This window comes from Bombus flavifrons, chromosome 4 (assembly GCF_040668555.2).
Source record: "Bombus flavifrons isolate JBK064 chromosome 4, iyBomFlav1_principal, whole genome shotgun sequence".
Lineage (NCBI taxonomy): Eukaryota > Metazoa > Arthropoda > Insecta > Hymenoptera > Apidae > Bombus > Bombus flavifrons.
In genome coordinates, this window is record NC_138445.1 from 18,532,966 (window position 1) to 18,555,310 (window position 22,345).

Genomic DNA, 22,345 nt, shown 5'->3' on the forward strand with positions numbered 1-22,345 from the left:
ACTTAATGATATTGCAACTAACCTTTTAATACAGCTTGATGCTTATTACGAAATAAAGTCGAAGCCACCGACGAAGTACGAACATCGTCTCGATGCAGCTGATAAACCACGGTAATGTAAAATATAAATGAAAACTGATATGACACAAACTTCTCAACTGACAGCTATGCGTTAACGTCAACCGTCAAATCGAAAGACTTTCGAACAAATTGGTGATAAATCAAATAACGTTGCGCACGCGTAACATAAATTTTACTTAACGCGATCGGTATTACAAATATCTAGCGCATCTCGTATAAAATCTGGCGTAACGAAGAAAATGCTTTCGATGGTAAGAGAGCGTGGTTTCCGATTGGAATGAAAGGGCAAATGTCAAGGCTAAGAAATTTCATGTACAGGTACGCTTCGGTAGGATCGTTTATCGTCGCATTCGTAACACGGCAGTTGGGAATTACCGAAGTCCTGATGAAGGGCGCCAGGGGGTGGAGTGCGAGAGGGGGTCGAGGGTACGTAGGGCAATTTTCGCGTAATTCGACGGGGCGTGATCGTCATAGCAACTCCCGATACCCCCGTCCACCCTCTTTGGAAGCCGGAGCCTGTTCAAACAAGCCTCAAACTCCATACCCCAGGTCGTATCTAGCCTCAACCCCTCTCTGTTTCACTCTGTTACTCGTGCTATCTATCTGCCGAGTCTCCTTTCACGTTCCGCCTCAATTCTCTTCCTCTCCCTCCTGTTATTTGTCAGTTTCGCTTCCCCTAACTATCCTCCTCTCTCTTTAGACGATTCCACCACGGATCTGGATACGTCGTTCGCGGAAGTTGCAACAACTCAGATTTCCTCCGCGTCGTGACATCAACGGCTCAATCGTTTCATTGTAATTACACGCTCGTTAGCGGGCCGAGCACCGCGCCACTTGTTTTCCACGATTTTCACCGACAATGAGATACGCGGTTCACAGACTGCGTATTTTGTATGCCGCGCTAAAATTTTTTTCGGTATTAAAGTAACTGTATCTGCGTACGTGTAATAGAGATCCGATAAATACCGGTAGCCTAAACCGTGCCTCATCGATTTCTTCTTATTAAATATATGCCACTTCTAGCGACAAACGTATCGAATAAGCGAGATACGCCAACGAAACGTAATAGAAATGGAATAATAAAATTATAAATATCATTTTAAAGTAACAGGGGTGTTTAATACGAAGATTTCGCCGACTTGTACAGCTGATAATCGAATCGAATAACCTAAGTTTATTCTACATTTTCACGCTTTTCTAATATAAAAAGGAAATTATCGTATTATAGAATATTTAATATTCTTCTTATGTACACACGCAAGATTTATCACGAGTTAACGCAAAGAGCAAACTGAATTTTCACGAATGTCTTTGTGTTTCTTAAATCGCGCCACCATATAATTTTTAGCTTGTATTATTGCGATTAAGTATATCGTACATAGACGATCTTTATATTTGTCAATGAATAAGTAACGCGTGCACTTGTAATTGTTATAACACCAGTCCGCACGAGAGAGATATTACCATGGAGGAACCATTCTGATAAAGTAGAAAGGAAGATATATTATCCGAAGACACATTTCTCAGTAAAATTATCCAGGTTAATTGGAGAAGACCAAGAGCGTGCAAATCCTTTAAAATACTATGTGCGAATGCAAATTCGTGGAAAGCTTTTAGATCTTCGTTTTACGCTCTGAGTTACGAGTTCTAAAATCCCAGGAAGAGTTTTTTTCCTACGTATCGTTAATTACGAAAGCTATCTTCTTTGCTGTAATTTGAACTCGTTTGTCTATGTCTTGTTCGCGGGCGAAAATACATAATTTCGCTTGGGTAATAAATCGAAGACGGTCTATTTGCATACATTTTCAATCGATTGTAATTGTACGGACTGGATTTTATACGCTAAAGCAGGAGGGCTCCGTAACGAAACTCTCTGCATAATTCAGAAATTTCCCCCATTTCACTGCTAATTCGTATCCCTTTATAGCCAATTACTTGAAAATTATGGGGATAAGATACGTCAAGAGTCGAAAGTCTTTTCTTTTGCGTCTAATAATAGTCTCTTATCGTCTCATTTAAATCTTTTAATTCTGTTAAACATACTTTATTTTTAGTATAAAACACACCTTTGTGTCTTTCAATATTGGCAGTTTCTTTGAATTATACCACTACTTGTTCAAAATTATGAATATTAGCCAATCCATTAGCCAATGATAATACAAAGTTATTCGAATATTGTACAAAATGAAAGTTGCGTGAATCTGTAACATAAAATACATAAAATACAAATATCAAAGGACGACTATTTTCTTATATAATCGGATGAATTCAACAGCCATTGATAAATTTTATACACCGCAAATTCGTTGCGGGGGCATTAACCGATGAATCGATACCTGAAAATCTTTACATCCCAACCTACTTCTCTTCAATTTTTTGATACATCAACGAACACCGTTGTTTCATCTCGAGATACGTTACTTTCATTAACATCGATCAATCTATTTCGGACAGCGATCGTTCATCACCGATCGCTCAAAAATCATGATCGATGCTTTCGCCATGCAATACCAGATAACCTTTTAGCGCGTTCCAGATGAAACAACAACTCTGCATTTGTAATAGCCGTATCTCTCTCTGCAAGCGACTTTCTTCTCCCCTTTGATTTTAATTAACCGTCTTACTTACTAAACTATCTCACGCTGTGTATCGGAACTCCTTTTTCCAAGCGAAGAGAAACTACTCGCTACCTCGTTTCGTTGCCTTTCCTCTCTTTAACCTGTCGGTAGCGGCGTGAATTATCAAAACATTTCCGAGGAACCCGAATGCGACTGCAACCAAGGAAGCCGGGAGAAAGAATACGGAATAAGGAAAATCGGGGTGAAAAGCGAGACGGAGCTAGGGATCTTAGGTGCTACGGAAGACATATGATAAAATATGAACGAGTTACTCGTCTGGTATTGCGAACCCGCGCTTAATTATAAAACCGATAAATTCATCCTGTGGGACACGGGAAAGACGCGCGGAATCCCGGACGGTTGATAAACGAGCCCTTGAACCCGACTTTCTACCGAAGCTACCTTCCGTAGCTATCCGACCACCTTGCGCGTAGTTTCGCGTCGCTCACGCGGGCCGCTTAAGTAAGCCAGCTTCCCTCCTTCGCGTTCGGTATCTCGAAAACCGAGGATCCGCCCTGTATTTCCGTAGCTGCGAGACACGCCGCACACACGCCTCGGTCAACTCGCACCATTCGATGCCTCGAACCAAAGCGGCTACGTAATTAGCATCCTAGCCTCGTGGAGCTATCTGCACGTAATTACATTTATGACGCGCGAACATGTGAATATCGATCGAGATGTCCTTGCTTATCGCCACTCTCGATCGTCCACATCACGAAACGTACGGCTATCGCTCCATGCGTTACCGTTCTGTTGTTACTGACCCGCCAATTCGTTGCTTATACCGCGGCTTCGATCACGCGAGAGCGAGGAATATCCGATACGTTTGTCTCTTTATGTACGTTAAATCTTAAATATTTTTTACTGTAATATTTTTTTACGTAAAATATTTGCCAAAAATAACTGCAATTTTTGCAATAAATAACTCTACGTATTATATTCAAATTTTACTATCATAATCGCGATAGTCGTATCTAGACTCGTAGACTTTTCAACTGTTATTTGAAAAGCTTATTTTCCTAGCAAATTATCGATTCGAACGTATTTAATATTAAAAAAAAAAAAAAAAAAAAACTAGAACTCCAAAATGATCATCGCGATTTACTTAATTCGCCATTTCGTCGCACGAACCCTTCCTCCGTACAGATCATGAATTTCTCTTTCAAATTTTGATAGAAGCGGCGATTGATATCGCTCAAAGAGGCTGCTATTTAGATAAATGACGTTTCAATACCGTACGAAGCGTAATAACACAGTCTCGGGGATAACTAGTTAAAAAATTTTATTTGGAAAATCAAAGAAAGCATTCCAACGTTGAATCTATCGTTTGTAACATTTCTGATTTCGACTAAAATATCTCAAAAAGTAAGAAGTAATTAGCAAGAAGTAATCCAACCTTCGATGAATCCACGATTCGCGACAAATTGTTTTACCCGATTAATTAAAGACGCGTGATTCCGATAACGTTTCTCTAAATTCCAATTACCTTGTCACAAATTTTTCTTAGAATTTACGTCATTTTGCACCAAAGTTTTCATTACAATCGTTTCCACAAAATTTTGTTGCTTTTTTGAGTAACGCAGACTTCAAACTCGTTTTTACGAAAATCAATTTACAAAATTCGACAACGTTTATCTTTTATGTCGCGATGGACGGTTGATCAGGTTGCACAGTGGAGGGACATTTACTGTCTGTACCATATTGTTGCAATTTGGACGGATATAGAATTACTCCCGAAACTTTATTGTCATAACTCGTACGTCACATCTGGATGCCGTGTAATTTCTGAAAGTACGGTCAATGTTTTGAAAAATATTGCAGGAAGCATCATACTCTACACGCAGAAATTATTCGATATAACCAAATTCTGTTGCGCATCATCCACGCACACTCGGGCTTCGTAAAAGTTTGTTAGTTTTTTATCGATATGTTAGTTTATTAGAGATTTATTATCTGTAGGTTAAGTATAAGGTAATAAAAACACACTTAAATCGTCAGAATTTCCTAGTTATTTTAACTCTGCCCATTTATGCTCAGTGGTTCCCCTTTGTTATTACGTCTAATGGGAAAATAAGTTGTTTCAAAGGTAAGCGTAAGAATAATATGCTGAGAAATTGATTGACGGACGAAATACTCTAACAAACGATATAGCTACTAAACTGGTACGCTTGATACGTTGTTCTGAACTATATAGATCGTACGTTCCTCGTGCCTATTTCCACTTATGGGTATAACAAAGACAAAATATTTCGCGTATACATATAGATATGATACAGAATTTAAAAATAATATCGATCTCATGTTTGCGTTTACCGAAAGGGAACGGTTTTATAATTAGTGCAATACGACAAATCGTTACCCACTGACCTCTTGTGTTCAATCTTTAGATATTCAACGATCCGTTCGATGCACTATTACCTGGTCAAAGTACACCTTCGAGGCTTGACACACACTTCTTCGACTTAAAATGTTAATAGAAGTCACGTCGTACAATACGATTACCATCGAAATGATTCCAAAAGATCTAGGTTTTCAATGAAATACGAGTTTTTCGTTCCACCGTCGTCGAACTTGACGACCAATTACGTTTAATAACTAAAACAATTAAAACGTATTTGTAATAAGATGTATTATCCATAACGAAACGAATCTGGAGAAGGGAAATGGAAAGAGGGAATTCGTTTCTCCTCCATGAAAAATCAATTGCTACCACTTTAACATGTTCGCGTCGTTTCACATTAATCTAGACCATTACTCCATCGCTGTAACCAATTAAGTTTTCATAATTAATCAAACTCTCGCTGGCTTCGACACGTTCCGCTCAAAATAGAAGAAACGACTCTCGGTGAGTCTTCGTGACTACTTAACCCCTTATTGTCGACCTTTATTAATGAGAAACTGATTTTAAAGCCTTCCAAGGTCTTCGATCTTCGATCACGCAGGCAAGAAAAAGAGGATCCCTCGTTAATCACCGACGACAGACGACACGAAGGCAATATCATGCTGGTATCGAAGGACGCGTCAATGTTGGAAGGTGGGCGCTCAATTTGGCGTGGCTCCAGAGCGGACAGATGTCCCTAATTCTTAGTTTGACAAACGACCGTCGTCTGATCTCGATTTTTCTAACGCATCGCTTCGGTGTTTCTGACGGTTGGATGGTTAGACTGCGGATTTCTCTGCATTTTGAGAAATTCCAAGGTGCAAACATACACAGAACGCACATGATAAAGATACGTATGAGAAGATGTATAAAAATACAACAAATATCCAAAATATAGTCCGGTTCTGTAGCAAGAAGAATACATACAGAAATATTAAAAAGTATACGTATAAAATATCTAACGGACAACAGCTTTTCTTACAATATCCGATGGATAAAACAATCTTTTAGCTACGTACCATCTCTTAAATTAGATTCACAGAGGTATGAATTTACGTAAATATTCGCGGTCTAGCGGTGGTGATTCTTCTTGGTGGAGCAGCCGAGCCCCACACGCGTGTCATCGTTTCGTGACGCTTTGAAGACAGCTCGGCAGGATGTCGAAATCGGAACGACTATGTAATTACGCTCGCGATTCTGAATCTGACACCCGACACACAACGACGCAAGCGCCGCGCCGTCCAATCGAACATGCCGACACGGCAACCACAATTGGTATAACACGTCCTGTTCTACGATTCCCAGTTCCTGTAATAATTCAATCTCGTCGACAGTTCTCAAATGTACCGGAGTTCCCGATGGCTGCACAGTAAGTACCGCATAGTCGATAGAGCGGTATTCGCCAATTTCTTCGGGACAGCACGGTTTAAACTTCGCTCGTGATATTCGTCGGTATAAAGTAATAATTCGCAATGGCAGAGCACATTTATTCGAAAGTAGCTCCGATTTATTTCCTACGGTGGCATCGTGTTGATGGCCCGACTGAATATCGAAGTCTATTAATATAACGGATAATTAATTGGCCATATAAATACATGCACGAATTACATATTTTCAGATATACGTACAGGCAAGACATATGTATGTGAAATTAAGATTTAGAGTTTAGGGTATACGTAAATCTTGCACTGCCGCGGTTTCTATGAACTGTTACGATACGGCGTTTGTGGTTTCAAAAGCGATAGACGCGCCATAAATCCATGACATAGCTCACTAGGAATTCGTGTATACGGAGTCTTCTTCTCCTAGTCCCAACGTTCGCCGTACTATTATTTCGTTAACCTGTCATTTCTCAGATTCTGCATGGTGCTCAAGATCCTAGGAGTACTATCGAGATCAGCGACGTCCACTGATTCGTTAACGACGCCATATATTTCGTACAAATCGATGTAAACAGGCATCGAGATTCTACCGTTCGTTGTTTCTATGTCTATCGTTTTATCGATATTCATCGTCCTAATCGTTTGCATCTGACTTTTATCGTTCGTTTCTTTTGTTATATCGCATAATTTTTGTAAATCACAGTGATAATGTGAAATCGTGTCTTGTATCGTTTTTACTGTTTTCGATTGAAATATTTTCTATTTAGTTATCGACAATTCGGTCTTCGAGACATTTTCGGACATCGAATCTGCCCAGAAAATTACAAAGGGTATCGTGGATATGGTTAGAAGCGTAGAAAGCGGTGGTGCGGACCGGCCTTTTCCAGAGTTTGCCAACTATGAGTGAACCTATCGCAACGACAAATTTCCTCATCTAACTTTCTACGCCGAGATGAGATGATCGCTCAATGCCAGCATCACCGGCGCTGCTATCTTCACTATAACTCCACTCATCCACCAACCTGTTCCCCTCTCCTGTTCTTCCTCTTCCTCTACTACACCTTCGAGAAAATTAATGATGGAATCCGAGAGTTTTCTATAGGGAACTTCAACGTTAGATCCCCTAGCACGGAAGAAATTCGCAAAGAAGGTGGAATGGAAAGCAACGACAATGGATTTTTCTCGGCGCTCGATCCGTGAATGGACACCGCTTTTATCCCCTTTCTAGTTCCGTTGCTTTTCCGTACAGCTTACGCCGGCACCAAATATCATGACTCGAGTCGTATAAATTATCTTATGATTAGTCGATCCGTCCCTTATGCCAATCTAACACACGTAATGCGTAATAAACGTAAGAAACCAGTATTAAGTACATATTGCCTTATCGTTTGAGGATTCCAGTAGCAAGACAAGCAGTATAGACGCATTTTTCTTTTTTCTCTGACGTTAACGTCACCGTATATCGTTAAATTAGGCAATTTTCGCCTGACACAATTGTAAATTTTTTCCACATATCCGATACTATCCGTTATTTGGCAAATTTGGAATATATTTTCCTATAAAACTAGGTAAAAACAAGCATATAAATAAGAATATTTTCTTTCTATAAGTCGTGTGAACTCGTTTCTACTTATTTTTAAATTTAAAAAAATTATATATACGTAACGTAAATAAAAAGGGAATATAGAGTTTTGCCACGAAATAAGCAACTCGCCATCCCCTCTTCTTCGTTTGAACTTGCCGACAGAATGAGAGATCGGAAAACGAGTGAAAGGTCCGTGAAATTGAGAAGCCATAAATTTTTACGGTCGAACGAGCAGTGTCGTCGTTTAGTAAAAGACGAATAAAGAGTGTATAAGCGCTCTATGCTGTATATCCGATCCCGAACGTGTTGTTTGTTTCGTGACAAACCTGTACAATTTCACTGAAATTATCGGACGTACTTATTTCCTTTATTTTCAAAATAAAAGAACTTGCAAACTTAATTATTTACCTTTTCGCTGTTTGTATCCTTCTATTATTTTTATCATCAATTTGAATTTGTCACGAAGAGACATATATCGTTCTATCGACAGCAAGGGGGATGGGATGAATGGGAGTTAACTATACGGTTGATTCGAATCGTGAAACAAATAATTTCCATCATCTCGTACAATTCAATGACCACTTTACTCGCTTCGTTCTTCCTCTTCCCTTTTTATCATCTATAAAGATGGTGTAGGAAAAATATGGATACATCGTACACATTGCGTAGCCCGACCTACGCTACGGTGCAAGCACCAGCATCAGCGTCGAGGTTGTGCACCGGTTGGCGACAACGAAGCCTACCTGATAAAACAAAGTCTGGCTCGGCAACAAACGTAGCAGAAAATAATTCTGCGATATTCTCTGAAAGATTCGCTCGGCGAGTCGACGCGTCTTACGATTGCAAATTGTATTTGTATATTTCTCACTGCGCACAGTCTATTCTATTTCCTGAGAGCTTTGAAACGTTGAATAATGTCGGTGGAAACACGTTTGTTTTCTTAAAAGTAAATTAATGTATGGCTATCTGCTTGTTTAAAGTATTTGTTGAAGGGTAAATTAATCATCCTTTCATAGTAGGTGGTGAATGACGCTTCGATTCAATTGTGAAAACTGTCGAATGACTGGCTCTTTTCCGTTCATTCAGAAAGGGGTTAACGCGATAAGCAATATTTTTCAGACTCCTTTAAGACAAGTCAGTCGGTGTAAAATAAGCTTTCAACGGAAATTGAAAAATTAGAAATTTATGAGAACTACTCCTGCCGGAATTGAGAGGTTGGAGCTAAGAGAATCGTCTATTTATCAAATACTCTGCAACGACAAGATCGTCGCGATATTGCACGATTGTTAATATTAATTGTAGCAGATTATTAAAAGATACGAAGAAGATCTGAGCGAATTTTTAAATCATCCATTCTCGTAGAAAGCGGCAAATACAAAAGTATGTCGCACTGTGTCCCAAATGTTAACGTAACTCAAAGTATCTGGACTTACAAACCTTGCTCATTTCCAATACGACTTAATTAAATGACAGAAATTAACTATAAAGAATTTGACGTCAATTTCATTCTTTATTATCGTTGTAAGTCCGTCTCGTACAATGTTATATGACACGATAAAATTTATCTGTGAAAGTTAATGTGCTGCAATGCCTGTAGTAGAATTGAGATCTGTAAATATGACGGAGTAATCCTGTTTAAAAAATTCTCTAGTTACTCCGTGTACTCTGAATATTTCTTCGACAGCACTTTGTTCGTAACTTTCGAAGAAATTAGTAAGAAATTATAAATTAGTAAGCTTATGTGTCGCAATCTCACGAAGATACGCTACTTTAGTCAGTTATCGATATATTATATCGATACTATAACCTTAACGATTTTCATACAATCAAACGTAATTTTAATATAACGTATGGCTGTTCTTGAATTTGCTATCTTAATTACGAACTTCATCGTGGTGGACAATAAAATGAACGCAAAACGTCCAAGCAACGTTTCAGAAGCATCGGAAGAAACGAGAAGAAGAGAAGAAGTCGAAGAAAGGGAGGCATAAGAGGAAGGGAAAAATGAAACGGAAGAACAAGAAACGGGGGATTTATTCTTTGGTGTAAACGACGGTCTACTTAGCGAACAACGATTAACGTTTCGCGAATATCCACTTCGTTTTCTATCAGCGTCTCGACGGTAATGAGCTTCACCGAAGGGTATTCCCGCCACCAGAGCATTTATTCACCATCGCTTGTTTATTCGTCGACCTTGTCACGCGACTGAATTACAAACTCTTCAGGTGTAGCCGATGTTTCGCGAGTCTCTCTTCTTCGCCATCGGTCCTTAGCCTCATTGGAATTAACGAGCTCTTCGAAGAATCGGCTCGGAATTAAATCGTGGAGTTGCCGGCGCGCGCGCGGGGTGCACGCAATTCCGCAACTTGAAATTGAATATACTCGCGAGAGAAAGAGGGGCGCAGGAGGAAGAAAGAAGAAACGAGAGCGAGCGTAAGCGCGAGCGGATTCAGTGCCTCGGAGAAGAGGCCTCGTCAAGGCCCCTGGAAATGGGGCTCTTGACGCGACGAATGAAATTATTAAAACGTCAACGCCACGTACCTGGCGATGAAGCTATTAGTAGCGCAGGCGCGGGAAAAAGACCAAGTTTCCACGGGTGAGAGCGAGTTCAAAAATGTGGCTTCAACTTATTCCACGAGACCAGCCAGTCAGCAATTTCCCTGTGAAATTCGTTTTAACCTTTCGTCTACGATTCTCGCGGACCGTGTTTAAACCTCCTTTCTTCGCCTCGCTTCAAGTTCAAGCGGTATTTGAATTTTATCGCATGGTTAATAATACTCGGCGCGAGCGAAGAGCTCAACTTGGACCGAAGCGACAAATCGACTTACGGAATTTTTCTTCCTCGAGGACTTAATTCGTTTCCCAAATACAGGAGTTTTACACGTCGATACAAGTTGTACAACGTTTTGTACTCTTTTCACAGACCAACGAACACTTTTACGTTATTCAGTTTCGTGCGTTATTTTTCTAAATTAAAAATAAAATACACGTTGATCGAAGATATAGAAATTAGTTATCTAAACAGTGGTAATCCTTTCAGTACGGTACGATTTAACGTTTCATAGCGAAAATTGCACTTAACATCGAAGATTAAATCTAACGAAGAAATCTTTTGCAATTTGTCGTAAATTACCGATCGAATTACCTACCGCTACAAGATGCGACGAAAAGAGATATGCATAAGCTGTGGAAAAATCCGGAGAAAACGATCTTCAACGTCTTTTCTACCGTGATATTCGCTTTCGCTTTCGAAACGATTTTCAGCATATCTTGAATATTTTGCGGAATCATTGAAAGTAAAATATTTTCAAGCGTTTAGACTGAGGCAGCTTGTACGATATACAGATCCGACGTAGCCTATTACGCGCGATATTTTCTTTCTAATATTCGACAAACATAATGGATCGATGAACTTTACGATTAAAAGGTATAATTTAACATAAAATGGAACGAAGAAGAAGAATAATAAGCTAAAAAAATCCTGTTATTCCTAGCCGAAGGTATAATTGCTAAGATAAACGATATTTTTATATCTTCGGTATTCGAATGTCTTTCAATATTTTCACATTATGACATACGATATATCTTTGAATTACGAACGGAGCGAAAAAATATACGTTTAGTCGCAAAATCCAATAAAAGGACAATTTTCATAACACAAGACTAATAGACGATGCAGTATTATCAACTTTATCTTTACTCGCTTGCAATGCAATCTAACTCGTCAAGATGCAACGAATCCCAATGTAAATATACTTGAAGAAAGATAATGTTATTTGACGTATCGTTACGTGTTAGAGAATCGTGAATTATTGCTAAACTCAAAGGTAAAATCAAAGTTCGATAAGGAATCGATAAAGGAAGAAAGAGCTTTCGAAATAATTCTGGTTGTAAAACGATCGAAACAAGCGTAGTACGAAGAGTATAAGATCAGAGAAAATACTGCTTTAATTACCGCAGTTATGATAAGCGAATCTGTTTCAACTTGGAGTAATTTCGATCTACGTTCGTCACTCGAAATAACAAATTCTGCTGGATATGCATGGAAATGACAGCAATCTTCGATTTTTCCCTCCGATGTAGTATATAGAGTGCAAACAGAGCGGGAAAGCAAGTGGATCGTTGTTATTGTCGATTGCACGAGCGGATACTACGCGGCAGCCGTCGTTTCCCATCTGCTTCGGGATCGGGAATCGGTCTATGAAGCTCCCGATCAGCGACTGCATTATACATTCACCCTCTAGGACCGGTCGTAGCCTACCGTATACCTTAACATAATAAGATCGCATTATACAGTATACACAAAATTTCCAGTTTAAACGCGGCCCACGTTCGAGTCTTAAGGTCTTGTCGAGCGGGCGTTTAAGTTCCGCAAGTTCGCAGAGTACACGAAAAGTTAAGAAGTACGACGATATCGCGCGTGGTAACGGCACGTGCGTTGAACACCCGCGAAATCGAAAGTTACTCGAATCGCGTAACTCTTCCACGGCGATTCGCTCGGCACCGGTTTGCTTGGAACACCGCTTTCATCCAGTTTGAAATATCGTTATACTTTGTCGTGTGGTCGCGTCGGGTCGTTCAACCTCTGCAGCCACCCTCAGTTCGGTATCGAGTTCGGTTTGGTAACGTTGGATCAGAGGAAGCAGTTACCGAACAAACTGTTCGTTAAGAATTGACAATCGTGCCTTGCTTCTAACATCTTCTTTTTCCTTCCACTTTGCAATTCTCTGCGCATTTAGCTTCCTTCTTTTTGCGTCTACAGCGTGATAGCGTGATCCTTAACGCCATCGTATGGATTTAATACGGCTTTAATCATACTTTTAACGATATTATTAATCCTACTTTTACGTTCTATGTTTATGCTCTGCTGCACGACATTTTCTAACGACACACGCGCAATTTCATACCTAGTAATTCGTACAATATCGTATACATTAATAATTATAAAACATTATCTAAAATAATCGATGACTCACTGAGATGTTTGATTCGAACAACATCCCGTCGAGGTATTCCACAAGATGTTTATGATTCAACGTCACAACAGCTCGTCTGATTCACCTTATGTTAGATATTAATATTATTATATCAATATTGATATCAATATTAGATATTGTAAAAATCCAATTACCGATCGAACTTCAGCGTAGAGAAATACACGGGAATCGTATTATCGCGAATATTCGCTATGACAGAAGCTGTGTCAACCAAACGTATAAAAGATAACAAATTGAATCGAATTACATTTTTCCCGTCTTAATGAGTTTCTTAACGGGCATTCGCTTGTACTATATATAGTATAGAATAGTCGTTGCAGATCGATCAATCTGGTACGAGATCAACGGAAGTTGCTCAACTGTGCCACGGAAATTACAATGTGCCGCGTTCGTTCAACCGTGTTCATCGTCGGTCCGCCCGTCGCGTTCGATGGTCGGGTTTCGAGCGATTATGTCGTATAATCCGCAGTGGGTGCGTTTGTCATGAGCCAGGCGGCGTGTAGACCATTGGTATCGGGTGTCCCCGTGGGTGATATTCCCTGTTATCCGAAACGCGAGGTTGTTATCCCACAGGACTTACCACACGGAAGCGGCGCTCCGTGGCGCGAGGCAACGTGGGACGGTGTGTGGCGGCGTGTGGCGGCGTGTGGTGGCGCGGGGTGGCGTGGGGCAGTGTGAGGCGGCGTGAGGCGGCGTGAGGCGGCGTGAGGCAGCGTGAGGCAGCGCGAGGCGCATCGAGGAGCAAGGTTAGCAAAGAGAGGGTGGCAAGAAGGGGTTGAAAGAAGGGCGGAGGGAAGGGTGCGGCCGGTCCTTGGATTAACAGCCGAGCGGACATTAATCATATCGCGTCGCCGGCCGTGAGCTCAGTGAATTTGCAATTAATTGGAAATTGCTGTCATCGTTGTGTTTCTAAGACGAGTAGTCTCGTTCGTGTGGTGCCGCGCCGTACGCGCCGCGCTGCGCCAGCGAGAAACACGACGATTCGTGCGGATCTAACAAGCGGCTGTATGTACGCGCACGTGCGGCCACGTTTCCGTGAATACCTATCGCGTGACGTAATAAATTGTTTGCGGTTTCAATTTAATTAATTAGCGGTCGCTCGCATAAGCGAGCCAGCTACATGGGAGGTAGTGATTAAAATGAAAAATGGACGTTCGTCTGATAACGAGGATTCGAGTGGACTTTATACGGAGTTTGTTGGAACAGCAGGGACCCTGCCAGTTCCGGATAATTTGATTTGAAACGCTGTTATTTTCGATCGAGGGGCGGGTGGTCTCTATCCGTGACAACCTACACGATCAGAAATAGACGATGAATTACGAGAGCTAGATAATTCTCTTGTTCGAGAATTTATTAGATATACTTAGAAATATTGGCGGGACGCGACCTGCCGGGGTATTAACGTTCCGCTTGTCTCGTTGATTTAATTAATCGCGAAACGACGTGGAACGTGTTCGATTAAATCGCTCGTAACGTCACTTTGTCTTTTACATTTACCAATTTACGGAGCGGTTTAATGAAGATAATACTATCAACGATGGGTAACTGGTTATTCGAAAGAGAAAAAAAAAGAGAAAATAAAAGAAACTGAAAGGTTATATCGGACTACAGAATTTTCTGAACATATACCATCGAACAAGATAAATGCTCGAATAATCTGTGTTACAATTAACGTTGATTAACCTTTACGCGATTTGGCAATTAGAAATTAAGACGATCATTTACAAAACGGACGAGCTCACCGATTTCAACGACTTTGAAATATGTTGTCAAGGTCAACATTCCGAACAACTTTCCCCTACACGTGTCACCGTCGTGCGGTTTTTAGTTACATCGACATCATCAATGAATTTTACGCGTCTATAAATATTACACGCATAGTAAAACGAGGACCGAAATCGACGATGGTTTCTGATGGGTCATCGACTACGTGAAAGAACGATACGACAAGACAAGGGGCGACAGGTCGCGCCCTTCCGGACAATGGAGTGGAGTCGAGTCGATCTAGACTACAGTAATATCCTTTTTTCGGCCGAAAGTACGCCCCATCGAGTTCCCATCGGTCCCAGGAGACCGACGGTATTACAAGTAATTGTCGCCCTGGGGTGGTCACGCCGAACTCTCCCTACGTTCATCCCGCCCTGCTATTCGATCCTAGAGGGTGAGACGGAAGACGAGAACCAGAACGACAGCAACGGCCACGATCAACGAGTAGAGGTACAAAGGGCATTAATAATTTCACGTTGAAATAAAAACAAAGGAACGAGAGAAGATATGGCGGATAAGGGGGAAAGAAATTCTACTATAGGAGAAAAAGGAAGCAAAAAATATGAAAGGGTGAAAAGATATTCGGAATTCGTAAAAAGAACGCTAGACAAGTGGGAAAGGAGGAAGGAAAGAGAATAACTCGCCATAATTTTGCAGCCGAAACGTCCTGACGGTACGAGTAGCGAACCCCACTTGCCATCCAAAGTCCTAGCTCGGGGGAGAAAGTAGCGACGAACTTTCGCCTAACAAGTGGATGATTCACAAATCATCCCCAATTCCGCGTGCGCCATCCCACTCCGATGAGAAACTTCGTTCCAGTCTATAGCCCCGTCCATGCCGACCAATAACTTTCTTTTCGTTCGCCTCGTTGAATTGAAAACAAAAAGAAGAAAAGAACGTCGAGGGCAGAAAGAAAGGAACGAGATAGAAGGAGACGGACAATTTGATTCGCTGTTTCAGAAATCTGCAGCTTAATCGAGAGTGCTATCGTTGGAAATTTAGACCCTCCCTCTTATTTGTTTCACTCCCGATCGCTTTACACACGCTTCCGCTCTGACTTTCCCGCGGAAGACTTTCTTCCTCTTCGTTTCTTTCCAACAAATCATAAGACTTTTATAATTGCTTACATTTATTTACGTCTTTCACATATGGTATATCTACGTTATCCTGCACACGTAAAATCGCGCTGAAGATGTTTACATCTTCGTACAGGTATAAATATGGGATTTAAAAAATGTTCATTTTGTTTGTCATTGCTTTATTTATCGTTATCGTTGAATTGCGTTCTCAAAAGAAACGTTTACCTATACACGCGTTACGGATTATGTCTGGATTTGTTAGCTACGGAAAAGAAGACCACTTACTTGCAGCAATTACTAACGACAAATGTTTTATTCTTAACGCGAATTTACCATAGAATAATTATATAATTCACTCGTTCAAAGTATCGTTCACTATTCTTAATAAAAATTAGTAGGTTTACGTATTTCATAAAAGTGCATTACCCAGAATTAAAATATTGAACGTACTTAAAAACAAGGTCGTTTAAAAGTTCATATCTGGATAGCGGATGATAAGAAAGATACGAGTTTGTAATATCTTGGAATCGTCTCAGCTACAGGGTTATGTGATAAAAAATGCGGGTTTGTATTCGACGAATCTAATATGATCTTCGTAAGACGTAGCAAGGCCATCGCAAGGCCAGATAGACAACAGTAAAATATTCCACAGCCTTGATATCGCACGATTTTTGTGTGAAACATTTTTTCCTGCTATTCATATTTTTCAAGATATTTGAGGTTTTTCAGTTGTATCGGATACGCTGTACGTAGCCTATCCGTTTGACAACAGATTGTATGATATGGCAACGGTTCGATTCTAGAAACAAAAATAAATTGTAAAAAGAAGAACACAATTTGTTCATCCGAGGCTTCGTTTTCGAGAAAATAGAGTTTGAAATAGGAGTCGTCGACACGTCGATGATCCACACGGAACGCGTTCTGTAGGGATTTACATAGCGGACCACGAGTGTACGTGTACGCACTCGTATATACTCGACGGATAATTCACACTTTCAACCTCAATTTACTCGAAAATTTCGTCCGAAATGCACAAATGTTATTATCTTCTTCCAACATGTCTTTGTAGAATCCTATCTCTGTACAATCACCTACCATCCGTTCTGAAATACTGACGATTATGCATACCGATCAACGGCAAATATATAAAATATGAATTTTACGTTTAAATATTATATTTGAATGAAATAACGATTACAACGAAAACAATAAATATTAAACATTTTTTAAAAACATCGTGGTAAATATTTAACATAAACGTTTCAAGGAGTCAAGGAACTGATTAAAATCTGCGACGAGAATAATTTTTTGCAAGTTGACCGGTTCTGAAAGGTACGGTCCTAAGCGAGAGACAATTTACAAGGAATCTCCATTTCATCTGCATGAAATCAAATGTCGGCGGTAAACGAGGCCTTGTTATTAATCGCGTTTTCGACGGTGAAACCACGATAAACGGACAAGGAATACATTTAACGATGATGTCGGATAAAGATCGGCGAACCGACGAGCCGATTCAGCCACTGAATCGCAGCGCGCTTGCATCAGGGTCGATCGTTCGCAAGATAAACGAAACAAAGTGTCGTGAGTCACGAGGGCGCGATCGAACTTTCTGGTCCAGATCGGATCAGATTAGACGATGCGCAATCCCGGAGACTTTTCGTTTGATCGCAGAACAGAGATAAACGAGACTCGATATAACGCGACGAGTCGGATCGGGCAAACCGCGACGGAAATTTTCTCCCAATTCCTACTGGAATCCTATTACGGACGAAGAAGTTACACGAAATGAAACTGAAGCAACCATAAATGCTACGACCGAGTTACGTGTAATCGAGATTGGTCAATTTTCCATGAACACGGTGCAACGTTGAGATAAGTTTGGATCGTGCTACAAAATCTCGACTGGAATGTAACGTTTCCGTCGTTGATCGAACGAGTTTCGCTTCATCGAGCGAGCAATTTTCTGCGATCGCATTTTGGATTCCATCGCATTTCCCGTTCCGTCGCGTCGTGCCGACCAATTCCAATGTAAATTATCGCTCGTGGCCGCTTACTAGTCTTTCGCTCCCCCTGTTTTCTATTTCACTTATTTTTGCACAAAACCGACGCTTTTAGCTTACTTCAGAGAGATGCGATATTCTCTCTTTGGATCGAACTGTTATTCAGAAAAAATGGAACAAAGTAGAACGTTCAAACAGTCTTTTTGAAAAACTATTTATAAGAATCGTTTTTATGATCCAATTTCATATTACTTTTATTACTACAAACTTTTAGCGAGCATAAATAAAATGATATCACGTAAATAAAAATAATTAAATAATAAATTATATATGTAAAGTTAAATGTACATGCACGCGTTCTTAATTCATTAAAATACATATATTAATCTTAAATGATATAACATCATGATCGATTGATCGTTAACATTTCCTCACTTTTTAACAGTTACATCACTTTTGTTTCGAAGCTACTATTACCGCAACTGAATAAAAGATAATAAGTAAGTAAAGTATATATAGTTATTTTATATTTCTTGCATTTACTACGTATTTTACTAGCCATCGGAATTTTCATGTTTTTCTTGGTTTTGATCAAAGTGAAATGATAAAATCGCTTGAACGAAGGTTGGTTTTTCATTAGAAATAACTTTTTAGAAAGTTCCAGCGGAACAAGGTTCGTCTATTACGGAAATGGGTCCATAAGGCTAATTCCAATTTTTCTTTATCTGGATTCATAGTTTCGGCCGAAGGGACGTAGGAACTGTCTTCGGGCAAAGAAGATAAGCCGAAACGGCGCTTTCGCGACCGTGAGAATGGCGAGATTTTGTGGTTAACCGAGTTACTGGCAAATCCGAGAGATAACGGGACGAAGGGATGGAAAATGCTCCCACGGGGTAAGACGGGTCGTCGCGGTGTTCTCGCAGCGACAATAAAGCGTGTCGAAACCGTGCATTCGTGTATGTACCCCTTTCGTTGACGAGCGTCACGCAACCGAACAATTTTACTCGAGAACAACACGTAATGCCAATCTCGAAATTCAAAATTCAAAATTCAATATTTTTAATTCAAAATTCAAAATTCAAAATTCAAAATTTTAAATTCAAAATTCAAAATTCAAAATTTTAAATTCAAAATTCAAAATTCAAAATTCAAAATTTTAAATTTAAAATTTTAAATTCAAAATTCAAAATTTGAAATTCGAAATTCAAAATTCAAAATTCGAAATTCAAAATTCAAAATTCAAAATTCAAAATTCAAAATTCAAAATTCGAAATTCAAAATTCAAAATTCAAAATTCAAAATTCAAAATTCAAAATTCAAAATTCAAAATTCAAAATTCAAAATTTTAAATTCAAAATTCAAAATTCAAAATTCGAAATTCGAAGTTCGAAGATTCGGAAAATTTTGCGCTAACGTTACTATTATTTTAGTAAGATATCGTTCCAACCCAAGATAATATTGATAAAGCTTCTGTCTCCTGTTTGTGACCAATATGTAATAATTCGACGTATCATCCGTATCTATTCGTACGTAACGTGTAGACTTATAATTAATTTCAGATTTAGCATTGCGGAAGCAAGTATTGTAGCGATAAAAAGATACAGTTGTTTTATTGTATGATCGATCAATATTGTATCAATGTGTACATCGCAACATTCTAATCGATATCGTAGAAATAAAGGGGAAATATTTGCTCTGTTATTAAATATATTCGAACTCGTGTAACTGCATTTTATTTATAGATTATCAACTTTTTCCTCCATATAACCGCCGCTATGCCTTTGTTTTCGAGATATTCGGGGAAAAGTTCATTTTCATTTCCGTTACGCTTAATTTCGGCATACAGGTGGCCACATTTTTATATATCCCAATTTAGACTTAACTCATCGATGCTGATCATCTTTGATATAAATAAAAAAAAAGATAAATCAATGGGTTATACGTTGGGTTAAATTAATACCCGGTCACCGCTTCGTGAGGCGGTCGGTAAAGTTAGCACGACCTCATTTTTATTTCATGCGATTTTCCGAGTGTATCGTAGATTCGATTATTATCATTTATAAATAAGTAGTTGAAAAATTGACATCGTGCGTGATTATCGTTAGGTTACGCGTGGAGGATACGTATACATATCTGCTGATTCTAGTTGCGCTGGTATATACGTGACGAACAGATAAACAAGACGCAGCGCGACATTTCGTATATCAATAGATTCATTAAAAATTATCTCACGCTAGTGCCGCTGGACGGCTACTGTCTACTCCAGAATGAATAAAGAGCAGCGTTATGCCGAGTGTATCGCTGAATTTTTATTTCAACGATATTATCACCGAAGTGTTCCCAATTAATGAATAATAATATATTATAAAATTTCATATAAACGTTATCTTTTTATCCAGTATCTGGACCGAATTTACTTGGGCCAAATTTAAAACCGAACTTGAAATATCTCGAAAATTAAAGCCAGGCGATAGTAACATGTATAGGGAAAAGTTACTCGGAATATCGTCCTCTGAAATATATAGGATCAGATTTCATTAAAAACTTCGTATTATCTATATTCAACGGTCTCCACTCTATAGGCAGTTATTGGTCGAAAAGAATTCGTTGAAGTATTAATCGTAACATGGACGTTAATTAATAGAAATTATTTTTGTTAGCATTATGAAAGCCTTGTCTAATTGTAAATTACCAAGTAATTTAATTAACATAATTTATAAATAAATCGAAAACAATTTATGATACCGCTACTTTAAAATCGTTTATGCACTTCGCTCTTCAACTTGTTTCACAAAATAAGCTATATTTCGTTACTTCCCTGATGAAACGATAATTTAATTTCAACCGAAACTTCCCATTACACCAGTCCGCTTATTGAAACGCAATGTTTGAGATTAAAACCGCCAGGTAAACACTGGCAAAGGCGTCATCAACGAGGCGACAATCGTCCAACGATTGTACGATTCCTATCGTTCGTATAATTGCCTCCTCCATGGAACACGCAACTCCGCGCGATTAAACAACATCCTGATCAATTGCCATTAATAAGGGCTGCCAACCCGTCTTCGACATTCAAGACGCTAAACCAACAATTACGTCCGGCAATAAAGTCGAGCAACCCCTCGTCAGAAATTAATACGGAATTCACGAGAACCGAACCGCTTAACGATAAGCACGTAGCGTAGGCCCGATTTCCTTGACGTTTAGCGTTCCACGACACAGGGGGTAAGAAAGCAAGGAACGAGAGGAGAGGAGAGGTGGACGAAGGTGGAAAGGGAGAGCGCACGACTTTCCGCGTTTTCCTCGATGCTGTTCGTTTCAGAGGGTTTCGGAGGGTTTCGACGGCGCGTTCGGTTTCCTTGGTGACCGAAGGGAATGCAAAACTGAACCGCACGGTTTGTATCAGCCACCCTTTCTCCCACTCCCCTCGAATACTGCCTGTTTGTATTTCATATTGATAGAGTATTGATACAGCCCTCGTGTAGCCCCTCCACTCGACAAACTCACCCCTTTTCCTCACCCCTCTGCGAACCATCGTGACGAACCGTTACTACCGGTCCCGGGAACGTAAACGAGCATGCCGTGAGTTACCATTTCGACCGAGTCACGTGTTTACTTTGTTCCGCATTGTTGCACCTCGCTAATGGCCGGTGCGAGCATTTTCCTCGGCTGTGCTGGGCTACGTGTACCGTTATGCGTGTCTCTAGTCGTATCCTGAAAGGCAGTTATAACCTGCACCCACAATGGATGGATCTCTTTTAGCGAATAAAGCAAGAGGACCGAGATAAAGCACGAGTGCGCCAGAGGAAGTGGATGAGAAACGGGATACGAGAGGAAGGGTCGTGCGTTGAAACGAATGTGGCGAACTGTCCAAGTCTAGACTCTGGACACACCTAAATATCCTAGTTACCTTTGGACTAATGAAAATTTAGTCCGGTACATTTGGAACGAAAAGCACAGAGAGAAAGGGAGAATTTTATATACGTAGCTTAAGAGATAAACAATGATTGTAACGTACGTCTGTTCGCGATCGTGCTACATTAGCGGACAAGTTTAATATGCAATAAACGTCTAGAAGAAGAAAAATATTAAAAACGGTTGCTAGATATCGAAGTAATATAAATAGAATAGTTTTTAGATAATAATGTTCTAAATAATTTGTTAGTAATTGTTATATACTTTGCGTTCGCTACGTCCGCTTAGACCGTGAACGTTGATCAATATGATTAAAAGAATGAATTTTAATAAAGAATTTACCTAATACTTTACCTAATAAATGATTAAAAAAATATTATACCTCGGATATTTTTATATTTTTGCATCTTTAAATCTTCCGTAAGCGCATAAAAATCAGCAGCCTACTCGCGATGAAGCGACTTGTAATTTTAAAAGAGTAATAACTGCAATTTTCTCGACTTTCAGATACGATTTCATGCATTCGTTCAAAGATTCATGCA

At 39.7% G+C, this 22,345-nt stretch overlaps 1 protein-coding gene across 4 annotated transcripts in view; it reads right to left on the minus strand.

Moving 5' to 3' along the window:
• LOC138179276 (tyrosine-protein kinase Dnt) overlaps nucleotides 1-22,345 on the minus strand; it is a 128,967-nt gene that overhangs the window by 43,620 nt on the left and 63,002 nt on the right. The gene's annotated exons all lie outside the window — the stretch shown is intronic.